This window comes from Nomascus leucogenys, chromosome 12, assembly GCF_006542625.1.
Source record: "Nomascus leucogenys isolate Asia chromosome 12, Asia_NLE_v1, whole genome shotgun sequence".
NCBI lineage: Eukaryota > Metazoa > Chordata > Mammalia > Primates > Hylobatidae > Nomascus > Nomascus leucogenys.
Window position 1 is genome coordinate 19,448,829 of NC_044392.1, and position 13,282 is coordinate 19,462,110.

Consider the following 13,282-nt stretch of genomic DNA (forward strand, 5'->3'; position numbering starts at 1 on the left):
ATTCAATCTCAAAAACCTCAACAATATTCTGTAAGCCTCTTGAACATGCCGAAATGTATAGGATGGATAAAACGTTGCTGCTGGGGACCTATTTTTCAGCGACCTGAGGTGGGGAGGGAGGGGTCTGAACTTATTCAGATGCAGAGAGTGGGGATGCAAGTGCTAACTAATGGAGTGTCCAGAGCTCCAGGGGACGACGCTGTTGTAAGGATGGAGGATACAAAGCAGAGGATGCGCTCTCAAATTCAGTTCTTCACCGCTGCGTCCGCATTCACATCGGGAAACTTGGGCTCAGCCTTTGCCCACTAAGCTGAAGCCAGGCTTACACCTGGGGTGGAGGGCACTAACATGACCTCGGTTCAAGTTCTGGTCCCCGAACTGCTAAACAAAGTGTCTTTTATCACATTTTGGTAGTGAATTAAGTTTTCTGATAAACATTATGCATCTTGCAACGGTGTGATGAGTTCATGTACACACACACCACAATGGGTGACTGATCAATAAGTAGATTAAGTATTCTGTCCCGAGAAAGCAATATGATGTATTTCCCTTATCGTATTGATCAAAAGAACGTTGTGGATGGAGTCCGTGGCCCAGGACTGGTTTCGAAATCTCAGTTCCCAAAAAGGTGCTTTCGGCTTTTGCCGGGTGTAGAAGTAAATAGTCCATAGGCGCCGGGCAATCACAGTGCTGGAGCAAGAAAAGGTCGTGCTCACAGCCTTCCTGGCTGCCCTAAGCAACCTTCATCAAAAGGCTACGGGGGAAAGTCCCTGTCTCGGTCTCTGGAGACTGTTGTGCTTTTATATGGCAGTCCCATGAAAACAGATCCACGCAGGAACCTAGTGAGAGGCAGGAAACAAACTTCCCACCTGAGACCCCGGGTAAAGCTCTGCCCATAGCCAACCCAAGCCTTCCACGGAGGGGCTGCGAAGACATCTTTTCTGTCCCTCTGAAACTCCTTCTCCAGACTCCAGCTCCAACTCCCGGGGCCCTGGTGATAGGAAGCTGGAGCCCAGAGCTCCCTCAGGGCGCGCAGAAAAGCCCGGGGTGGGGGTGGGGGAGCTTCAAAACCGTTAGCTCGCGTTTTTTCCCCCTCCCTCGCTAAGGTTTCTTTTCTTTTCTCTTCCTGTCCAAATATTTCAAATTTCCGCGCCTTAAATAACAGTCTCCTTTTATTTAGTTAGTTTCCTCGGCAGGTTTGGCCGCCCGCTTGTCTCTGCCCCCCTACGGGCCCGGGGCGCCTCGGGCGCCTCGGTGCTGCCTGCAGCCCCCGCGCGCTGCCCCCAGCCCAGCTTGCGCTGTACGGAGCGCGCCCGCCGGAGTCACAGCCCCCTCCTGCCGCGACCTCGCCTGACCCGGCCGTCCGGGCACCCGGAGCCAACTAAGGCCGCCCCCTGCCCAGATGCCGGCCTGCCTCTCAGCTTGACTTCCCTCCCCGGACTTTGGAGTGTCTTCTGCGTTAGGATTTGGATCCCGGTGGCCCTGGAGCGGCAGAAGGGCCGCGGCGATAGGAAAGCAGCGAAGGAGGCCGGTGGCCGGAGTCTGCCCCAGCCCCCACCCGCGGGTAACCTTGGAGGCGCCCTCGGAGTGAGTGTGTGCGCGACCGCGCGGCCGGCCGGGGCGAGCAGGAGCACCGCGCCGCGGGCAGGAGGCGGGAGCGGGGGGCGGGGAGGGGGAGCGGGCGCCGGCGCCTCCCGGCTGCCGGCGCAGCGCCCCGGGAGCTGCGGGTTCCCCGGGCGGCCAGGCGACCCCGGTCCTGGCCCTCAGGCAGAGGTCCCCGAGGAGGTGGCAGCCATCCCACTGGACGGTTCTGGCGACCTGTGCCTGAGGACCGGGGCCGGAGGGCGGCCAGGGAGCAAGGGCCAGCGGGCCGGTGAGTGCCTAGCTCTTCGCGGAGGTGAGCTGGCGGCGGGACGCAGCGGGGAGGCTGAGCAAACGGCGCCCGACCTCGATGCCAGCACTCCCTTCCCCTCCCCCCATGACAGCTGAGGACAGCCGGGTTCTGAGCCTCGCGTCCAGTTGCGAGGAGGCAAATGCCTCTCTGGCTTCTTAGCCCCTCAGACTATTCGCGAAGTTGCCCTATGGTTTTGTCGGTCCCCCCCAACCCCACAAATTACCAGACGCCCAGGACTGAAAATGCACGTTCAATTCCGAAAGACCCTCCTCCCGAAACACCGTGAAATGCAGGGCTCGGGTGCGCAAAACACCTAGAAAGGGGTCTTTTTTCAACCCGGAATAGTTTTGAAAATCGAGTACTGTAGGGATCATCAGCGACGCCTCAAAACAATTTTAAAAAAATCCCCAGATCTGGACACAGACTTGCCAAATTAAGGTTGCAGTGAAATGTTTTGTCATTTGCTCCAGAAACATTGTGCGAGCTTCAGGTGTTAGGATGTGGGTTTGGAATTTTCTGTGGTGTCTTTAATCCTCAAAGACATTAAATAACAGCATGGTTACACCCCCCGGCAAGCGAACAAAGGTTATCCTTGCCACCACAGCACCTGCAGAAGCATAGTGGAACTCACATATTTTGCTTCCTGAGTTCTAAAATGGCTTCTGAACCGTCCAGAGGTACCAGCACATAGGAGCAGGGGGACCGGAGACCGGGGGAGAGATTGTACATTTAAAAAAACTACACAGATACTATTACACTTCAGTTGTTCCACCTCACCTTTCTCCCCCAGCCCTCATCCTCATCGGACAAGGAAGAATTTTAGTGTAGGCCTGTTCAATAATTCTAAATACAGCCTTTTTCTTTTCTCTCATGTCTCCCCCCACCACCAAATAAAAACAAAAACAAAAAACAACCAGCCAAAAACATCAGCTCTTTGGGGGAGGAAGTAAAAAACCACCAATCCTTATCCAACTACACGTCATTTCTTTTGAGCACTAAGAAGAAATGCTACATAAAACCAATGCTATGAAAGAAATAATTTATCAGGACTTCATACGCATTTAATTTGGTATAATTAAAGTGATATTGTCTTTTAACATGAAAATAATGGGACAGTTTCTGAAACTGATGCATGAAAAACTCAAAAATCTTCCTGGACATTTTTGGAGACAGAAGCTTCTGCTCTTTAAATTTTCTAAGTAACTAAGAGTAGTTACTTAGAAAAAGCTGATACTTTATCTTGACCATATAAAGCAGTATCATGCGAATTTTATTTTCATTATATGTCTTAGATTTTCGGATTAGTTGTATGAATAGTGAAAGATCACATAAAAAGGAAACTGCCAACATCTTTTAATGTTGAATTTTTAATTTAGAAATGCAACTAAATTATCACAACTCTATTAAAATACAATCCACTCCCTGTTCCTTCTCAGTGGACAGTCTGCACAACTGGCTGGTAAAGAAGTTTGTCCTGAGCTTAAAATTTATGCTTTGGAAACATTATTTTCTAAAATAAAAAAACAACTTACTGATTTTTAGGAATAATTATTCTATAATTTGGCTATTCCGTGCACAACTAATGTAACAGTATATCCTGTCTTACATTTTGGAACTTTTTTGGGAATTCTTGTTCCATAGTTTTCTCCTTCTGATAATTTTATTAAAAAGTAACTGTCCTCAGTGATATATCAGCATTCTGATACCGATTCTGCTAATTTAGGCACTTCACACCAAACCTATACAGGCCATTTAAAAATGAACATGTATTCTTATTTTTGTCAAACTTTGGGACAGCTGTGAATAAATACTAACAATTGAAAGGCCTAGAATAATTAATTTGCAAATCAGCAATAATGTTATAGTGTGGTGATGATTCAAGATGAAATAAAAACTCATATATTAGAAGAATAAATAGGATGAAATTGTTAAATTAATCAGCACTTGATGATTAACAGGATAATATTCCTGTTTCAGCATTCACATAAACAATACTGTATACTGTGGTGTGCTTTTTAACTATGAAAGATAACATTTAATAATCATCGTGAGATATAAAAGTAATTGATCACTCCAGAGTCTCTTTTTCAAAATATAATTAAAAACAATGGTTTACAAAATATTTCACTATACTACCACCTATAGTTTTGGCTGTCCACCCCACTTTTTAAAAAAATTTCTCTGTATATTTTTTTTGTCTCCACATTTTAGGTGATGAACAAAAATAGCATGTAGATAGAGGTTTCCAATACTTCTTTATTCCTGATTCTTCAGCTACCTATTTGCCTGTTCACAAACATTACTTCAACTTTTAAAGTCATATTTAATGATGCTAAAAGTAGTTATTATCCCCATTAATTCAAATTTATCATAGGCCTATGAGTGAAAAAGCATTCAGCCTATATTGTATTTAAAATAAAGTTAAGTGAAAAAAAGTGTACATTAGGTTACATCAATTGTGTATTTATGTTTGGCATATAAATTAGTTGAAATGTTTTATAATATTTAACATTTCAACACATGCTAAGATTTTCAGCATAGAATTAAGATCTAGAAAATCTTAATTTGTGATCTTCAGAAAATAACATATTCTAATTTGTCATATTGATAAGACTAATCATTTTAAGAACATGTTAAATTGCTAATACTTACAGAAAAATGTGAGGAAAAGACTATGGTATGAAATCCAAAGCAATTTTTTAAAAGTAAATTATTCCTACTGGTAAATTACGTATTTTAATTGTATTGTTGTTATTTTATAGTTACATTTTGCACTTCATATGTGGACCAAAGCTTGCTATGTTTATCCATAAGTATATAGTTGGTACTAACCAGTTAATCAAAATAATGTTGTTGGTCCTGTCCTATATGAGTATCCTTATGTATATGTGGATATGCTGAGATATTTCTTACTAAAGTTCAGTACTGAGCAAATGGATGTGGAACAAATACTATCAATTCACTTCACATTACTATTTTAAGATGACAAATTATGATTTACTAAAGAAATATAAGCTGATAATTTTTTAGATATAGGTTAAATCATTTTAATTAATGATCCTGGGAAAGATAGAAATTAAAATCTTAGAACTGAAAACACCAATGCAGGTCCTCATTCTACCTAAGTTAATGTTTCAAAAGCTTGTCATGAGGCACATATATTAAAAAGCCACTTATCTGCAATTTAGAAATTTCAAGCATTAGAAAAGAAAGTATGATAGTGACAAGAGGAATAATGAATATTTTAAATGTTTTATATAGCAATGCCTATAAGTTAATTTAATATTAATTACATGGTGGACAACTTGCTAAAGAATCCAAAAGCAAGGACAAAAAAAGACCAGTAAAAGACATTTGCCCAAGAATCCAAAAGCAGGGCAAACAAGACCAAAAAAATTTCCTTCATTATATCACAATGGTAAATATAAACAAATTAACTTTCTTGGTATGAAACATTTTCCGGTTTTGTGGGAAGTTTTTCATCATTTTCATTTGGATAATGCTTTTGAAACACATAGTAGAAAAACACACTACTTGATATGTATCATGTATAAATTACATACATAATTTACATGTTTTACTAACATACAGCAGACACATATTCCATCTAAAAATAGCAAGCACAACATCATTCTGAAAGGGTGAGTGGATACAGTTGGACATCTGGACTAGACTGAGGGACTATTCAGTGTGAAGCCGGAGTAGAGCCACATAGGAGAGAGCACTGAACTGACTGAAGGCTAGTTAATTTGCTCAAGACTGATCAAAATGACTCTGAGCTAGTATAAATTGCCTGCAGTTGTTTAAATATACCATGCACCTAATGGAAAAGCAAATAACTGTATAAAGACAGTTAACAGAAAGAATATATATATGTCTTTTTAGTCCAGAGGGACATCACAGATGTCATAGAGAAAATATTAATTTGGCAATATAATAGAGAATTGTACATAACAACATCAGCTGAAGATCAGTGATTGCTTTCATTTTCTTTTAAAAAGGCTTATTTATCATATTTTAAAGGTTCAAAATGCACAGTTCTTCAAATATATGACTACTATCTATAAACAATACATATTAACTTATTAATATTCTAATTTTTAAAATTTCCTCAAGAAGTATTCCAGAATACTTGTTGGTTCATCAAACCTTATTGAAAGATCTTGCACCATGCCCTAAGATCAGCAAGTAGAGGTTTTGGCTTACCAACATAAAAGAATTTTAAAGATTAGTGCCTTCTAAGGAAAATATTCTGTTTGGAATTACCAGGATGGAGATCTGGGAATTTTTAGTAGCACTTTTTTGTTTTCCACAAACAAAGATATTATCTTTAAAATCAATGTACAATTAATTTATCATTTCTACAGTAAAGTCATGTTTTATATCATTGTTTTGAGTTTAAATACATAGAATTTAAACAATAGAACAGTCTATAGCCATTGTGAGGTTTCTCTACTCAGCAACAGAACATGCTGAAGAGAAAGCGGATAGAAAAGAAACACATAAAATTCAAGCTATGGAACAACAATGATACTAAATTACCTGATAGAAAAATCACCTCACACAAAAATCATCTACTAATTTGGGGAAAAGGAGTGGTGAAAAAAGCATTTAAATATCTTTCCATTACATTAAAAGATTACTGTCTCCTATCCAATATTGTAGAAGGAAATAAAATCCTAGATATTTAGGAAAAGGATCTGAACATGCTAAAAACAAGGTCTCCATTTACAAGTGTGATGGTAATTGATCTGAGAGGATGATCTGAAGATGTTTTAATGTAGTTGTGAATATGTTAGCATAGAAGAATGCTAAAAAATATTGAATTATGTTGAATTTTGTCATAATTTGTAGGCTATTAAATCATATTTATACAAAAAAGATACTTTGATAAATGTCTTTTCTTGGTACTTCTTAATTTATTCACTTATTCATTCAGTGTATATTTCAGTGAGAGAAAAGAAACACATAAGCAAGCGAGTTAATAAATCAATATTTATTTTGCATGTGTATGACCTAGTTTAATATTTAAGACTTCTTCATGGATTGGGCTTTATTATCCCATTTTACAAATCAGGAACTCAGATTTGATGACGCTAAGTAACTAGTCCACAGTCACAGGCTAGTAATTTATAGCATAAGGATACAAACTGGTGTCTTTTTCTACTGCACTATGGCCAGATGGAAAGATCTTTCAGGAAAATTACCACAAATCCATCAACTCAACAATCACATATTAAGGACCCATCATTATGGTCACTTAATAGGTTTACAGTCTTGGGACTAATTATATCTGAGGCTTTCCACATCTGTGAAATGGGGGTAATAATACCTAATTTGCCATGTTATTGTAAATAATAAATGAAATGTGTGCAAAGTTCCTGGTACTCAGTAAGCCTTTAATAGATGACAGCTATTACAGGAATACACAGTAATAGAAAATCCATGCTTGACCTCAAGGAACTTAAAAACGATTTGGGTAAATGAAGTTTACATATGGCATACTAAAGCAACTGGAAAGTAAGCAGGGTATAAGCAAGTGCATAGCAGTGTATGGTGCAGATTGCACCCAAAAGCAGCCTTATTATGGAAAATCTTATAGGAGGCTAATGATATGGATTTGAATGTCCTACAGTGGGAACCTTTCCTTACTGAGAAGAAAAAGGAAAAGCAACCTCAAAATGTTTGTTTTTCTAGCATGTAACCTCTGAGGGTGTTTATGTCTAACAAATATATCAGGTGAACAATGGAAAGTGACTACATGGACAGAAAATATAAAAATCATACATAAGCAGGTATTTTGAAAGATACCTTTCATTATTTTGGAATAAGTAAATATGATGATACTCTGATACAAATAGGAATAGAAAAACAGCAAGGAGTTTCATAATCATTACAAAATGGGATCCATAATAAGTAGTATAGAATAGTGAATGGCTTTAGGGCAAAATAAACTTATTTCTAACTCTGGTACTTATTATGTATCACACCTTGGAACAGGCATTTAATCTTTCTGACCTTTACTTTCTGTATTTGAAAAATGGGTATAATAATGTTTACAGAGTGGTAATATTTACAAATAATATTTATTAATAAAGTCACTTCAAACTCTAATATAGGAAACTTGAAAGGCCGTAAACCTATAGGTTTCCTGAGACCTAGATTTAATTATATTAATCAGAAAGAAAAGAAAACCCATCCTAGGTGACCATGACCCTGAGTAACACAGACATTTGTGAATTAATAAAAACTTCAAATTAAGACTTAAAGTTATCACTCCAAGCAACTTTACATACCTATGCATCTGCTCAATATACAAGTACATTCAGTTTAATGACCAATAGGTAATTTAGGAAATACCTATTATATGTGAGGTATTGTTCTATGTGCTTGTATTCAATGGTAAGTAAGACACCATCTCAACTCTCAAGAAACTAGCAATTTTGTGAGAAACAAAATGCCATGTACAGAATACAGTAGAATATTAGGCATAATTGAGATGTAAAATAAATAACAAATTTCACTTGGAAAGTAATAATAAGTACCTGAGAGAAACCAAACCCCATTTTCAGAAGAATCAAGTAGACTTCCATTTCCAACAACATGAAAATTAAATATCCTAAAAAATCTTCCCAGCACACAACAAATAAATTTTTGAAAACATATTTTGGAATGCAGAGTTGCATTAGTAAAAAAGTAAGAAAAATCTACAGAGACCAAAAATGAGAGAAAGCCAAGTCCTGATGCCAGCTGCTCTGGGAGCAGCTACTGATCCCTGGTGTATTAGTTTCGTGGGGCTGCTGTAAAAATGTAGCACAAACTCAGTGTCTTAAACAACCAAAATTTATTGTCTCACAGTTCTGGTGCCTGGAAGTCTGAAATCAAGGTGTTTATAGAATTGGTTCTTTCTGAGGGCAGTGAGGGGAATTGTTTCATTCCTTTCTCCTGGGTTCTGATAGCCTCAGGCACTCCAGGCTTGTAGATGGCTTTCCTTCAGTGTCTTCACTTTTCATAAAGACATCAGTCATATTGAATTAGGGCCCACCCTAATGACTTCATCTTAATTCGATCATCTGCAAAGATCCTATTTCCAAATAAGGTCACATTCCCAGGTACTGGAGGTTAGGACTTCAGCATCTTCTGGAGTGACACAGTTCAACTCCTAACACCTGGTAAACTACAAATTTCATTTTAAAGGGACTCAGAGAGGGATAACAGCCAAAGCTTAGGGAAACTGCAAAGTGAGAAGACTGATAGAAGGTCCCTTTATAAAGCTAGTATCCCAAAGGGTAGTACACCTAGGGAAAAGTTAAATTAAGTGTTTATTCGAAATTTTTGCTCATCTTTATGTTTCTGTTTTATTATTATTGAGTTTTGAGAGTCCTTTGTACATTCTAGATATAAGTCTTTTATCAACTATGTGTTTTGTAGATATTGTCTCCTAGTCTGTGGCTTGTTTTGTCATTTTTCTTGTGTCTTTTTTTTTTTTCCCCCAAGACAAGGTCCCACTGTGTTGCCCAGCTGGGCTCAACTCCTGGGCTCAAGTGAGCCTCCCACCTCAGCCTCCCAAGTAGCAGGGATTACAGATGTGTGCCACCATGCCCAGCTTGTGTCTTTCGAAAAGAAGTTTATAATTTAATGAAGTTAGGAAGCACTGTATAAACTGATATGGAGTGATGAATAGATGAACAAAATATTATATCTATACATAGAAATATTTTTAGTCATAAGAAGTGTTGATAAATGCTACAACATGGATGAACCTTGAAAACATTATGCTAAGTGCAAAAAGCCAACAAAAAGACCACATATTGTGTAATTCAACTTATATTAAATATCCAGAATAGGCACATTTATACAGACAGGAGTAGATTAATGGTTGTCAGGGGCTGTGAAAGGGGGAGACTAGGAATGACTGCTAATGGGTACAAAGTTCCTTTCAGGGTGATGAAAATGTTGGTGAACTGGATTGTGGTGATTGCTGAACAACTTTATGAATATACTAAAAACCACTAAATTGTAAACTTTATTAAAAGGCTGAATTTTATGAGATGTAATTATGTATCAGTTTTTTAAAAAGAAGAAACAGAAAAATTTTTTTAAAGATGTATATCTACTGCCGTTTACTTAATACAAAGATAATGATGACTACAAATATAACTTGTTCTTTAGATTTTTAATTTATGTAGCTTCTTGGAGTACTGAAAAGAGTTTGTTTCCTTATTTCTTTCCCACTATAGACAATGAAGAAAAGCGTTTATTTTGCTCACTTCACAATCTAATTCACTAGCATGGTAACTAGAACATGGTAGGCACCCAGTAAATATATGTTGAATTTAAAAAGTAGAATGAGTGATAGAATTAAGAAACCCTATTTTATTCCCACCAATGTAATATTCAATTAGAAATTATTGTATGAAACTTTGCTGGGGAACAGGATATTTACATAATCTCAAAGTATCCAATGGAGCGATCTTTTGGACACCACTTTAATCAAGTGATCAAACTTAGCATGACCATAACAGAATGAACTCACAGTTGCCTCCTGATGTGATACAGTGGGAAGTACACAATATGAGCTATGAAGTATTCTTGCCAAGAATGTTTAACCTAATTTTTGAAAAGCAATACTTAAAAACAGATTGTGAGACATTCTGTGACACAATTGGCTAGACTATTTTTTTTTATTTTTTTATTTTTGAGAAGGAGTCTCACTCTCTCGTCCAGGCTGGAATATGGTGGCACCATCTCGGCTCACTGCAACCTCCACCTCCCGGGTCTGAGTGATTCTCCTGCCTCAGCCTCCCGAGTACCTTGGATTACAGGCACGTGCCACCACGCCCAGCTAATTTTTGTATTTTTAGTAGAGATGGGTTTTCACCATGTTAGTTGGCCAGGCTGGTCCCAAACTCTTGACCTCAGGTGATCCACCCACCTCGGCCTCCCAAAGTGCTGGGATTACAGGCGTGAACCACCACCACGCCTGGCCTTTTTTTTTTTTTTTTTTTTTTTTGAGATGGGGTTTCACTCTTGTTCCCCAGGCTGGAGTGCAATGGCGCGATCTCGGCTCACCGCAACCTCCACCTCCCAGGTTCAAGCAATTCTCCTGCCTCAGCCTCCTGAGTAGCTGGGACTACAGGTGTGTGCCACCATGCCTGGCTAATTTTGAATTTTTAGTAGAGATGGGGTTTCTGCATGTTGGTCAGGCTGGTCTCGAACTCCTGACCTCAGGTGATCTGCCTGCCTCAGCCTCCCAAAGTGTTGGGATTACAGGCATGAGCCACCGCGCCAGCCCGCCTGGCCATATTTTTATAAGTCAATATTATCTAAGGGAAAAAAAGCAAGGGGAACTTTTATAGATTAAAAGTGACTAAAAAGATAATACATGCAGCAACAATGCATGGTCTTTGCTTGGATTCTCAACTGAATAAAGACAACTTCAAAGGACATTTGTGGACAATTAGGGAAATGTGAATATGGACTGAAGATTGGACAAGATTATCATATCAGTTTTAAATTTCTTGGGTGAGATAATGCCATTATGATTACGTAGGAGAATATCCTTGTTCTTAGAAAATACCAAGAGTTGATATTTTGAAAAGGTTAATAATACTGATATACCTTTAGCTAGATTGACCAAGAAATACAGAAAACAAAATTTATTACTACAGATATTTAAAGGATAAAGGAAAATACTGTGAACAAATTTATGCCAAAAAGAGAGAAAAAGAAAGAAATTGAATTCTTAATTTAAAACACTCCTGTAAAAGAAACTCCAGGCACAAATGACTTTACTGGTTAATTTTACCAAACTTTTAAGAAACAATACTACACAGACTCAGAAAATAGAGAAGGGAGAAATAATTTTTGATTCATTTTATGATGTCAGCATAACCTGATACTGAAACAGGCATTACAAGAAAATAAAAGATTATCCCTCATGAACATAGATACAAAATTCCTTTTTTCATTTTATTTATTTATTTATTTTTGAGACAGAGTCTCACTCTGTCACCCAGGCTGGGATGCAGTGGCACGGTCTCAGCTCACTGCAACCTCCGCCTCCCAGATTCAAGTGATTCTCCTGCCTCAGTCTCTTGAGCAGCTGGGACTACAGGCATGCGCCACCATGCCCAGCTAATTTTTTTTATTTTTTTTTAGTAGAGATGGGGTTTCACCATGGTGGCCAGGCTGGTCTCGCTCTCCTGACCTCAAGTGATCCGCCTGCCTCGGTCTTCCAAAGTGCTGGAATTACAGGCATGAACCACTGCATCTGGCAACAGATACAAAAATTCTTAACAAAATATTAGCAAATAGAATTCAGTAATATATAATATAGTTTGAGCAAGTGAAGTTTAGTGCCGAAGTCCAAGGTTGTTTTAACATTCAAAGGTCAATCAATTTAATTCACTACATTCACAAAATATAGGAGAAAAACCATATGGTCATCTCAACTGATGTAGAAAAAGCATTTGCAAAACTCAACACCAATTCATGATTGAAAAATAAACTCTCAAAAATAGTAAGAAAATAGAACTTCTTTATTCTCTAAGGGGCATTTAGGCAAAACTTACAGCTAACCTCATTTTTTCCCCCCGAGATAGAGTCTCGCTCTGTCACCCAGGCTGGAGTGCAGTGGCGCTATCTCGGCTCACTGCAACCTCCACCTCCCAGGTTCAAGCGATTCTCCTGCCTCAACCTCCTGAGTAGCTGGGATTACAGGCACATGCCACCACACCCGGCTAGTTTTTCTATTCTTAGCAGAGATGGGGTTTCACCATGTTTGCCAGTCTAGTCTCGAACTCTTGACTTTGTGATCCGCCCGCCTCGGCCTCTCAAAGTGCTGGGATTACAGGTGTGAGCCAGTGTGCCCAGCCAGCTAACCTCATATGTAATTGAGGTTTCTCTCTCAGACAGAAACAAGGTGAGGATGCACACTCTACTTTTATTCAATGTTGCACTGGCCATCTTAGTCAACGCTATCTTAGCCAATACTAAACCAACTATGTTGGCTCCAGCACAACACTAAAAATGCACGTAACCTTTGATCCAGCAACTCTACTACTAGGAATCTACCCTAAGGAATTATAAATTTCCCTTAGACTCATTTGTACAACTGTTTACTTGACATCTCTTATTGTGTGTCTAGTAGGCATCTCAAATTTATGATGTCCCAAACTAAACTTTTAACTTTTATTCTTTTAACTTTTATTCCATAAAACTTTTAACTTTCATTCCAGGAAACCATGTTTCCTCTCAGTAAATGGCCTACAATCACCCAAATGCTAAGGACAATCAATCTTGATTCTTCCTGTCTGTTATCTAAATTATTAGCAAATTCTGTCAACTGCATCACCAAAATATATTTATGTTTTATATATACTTATA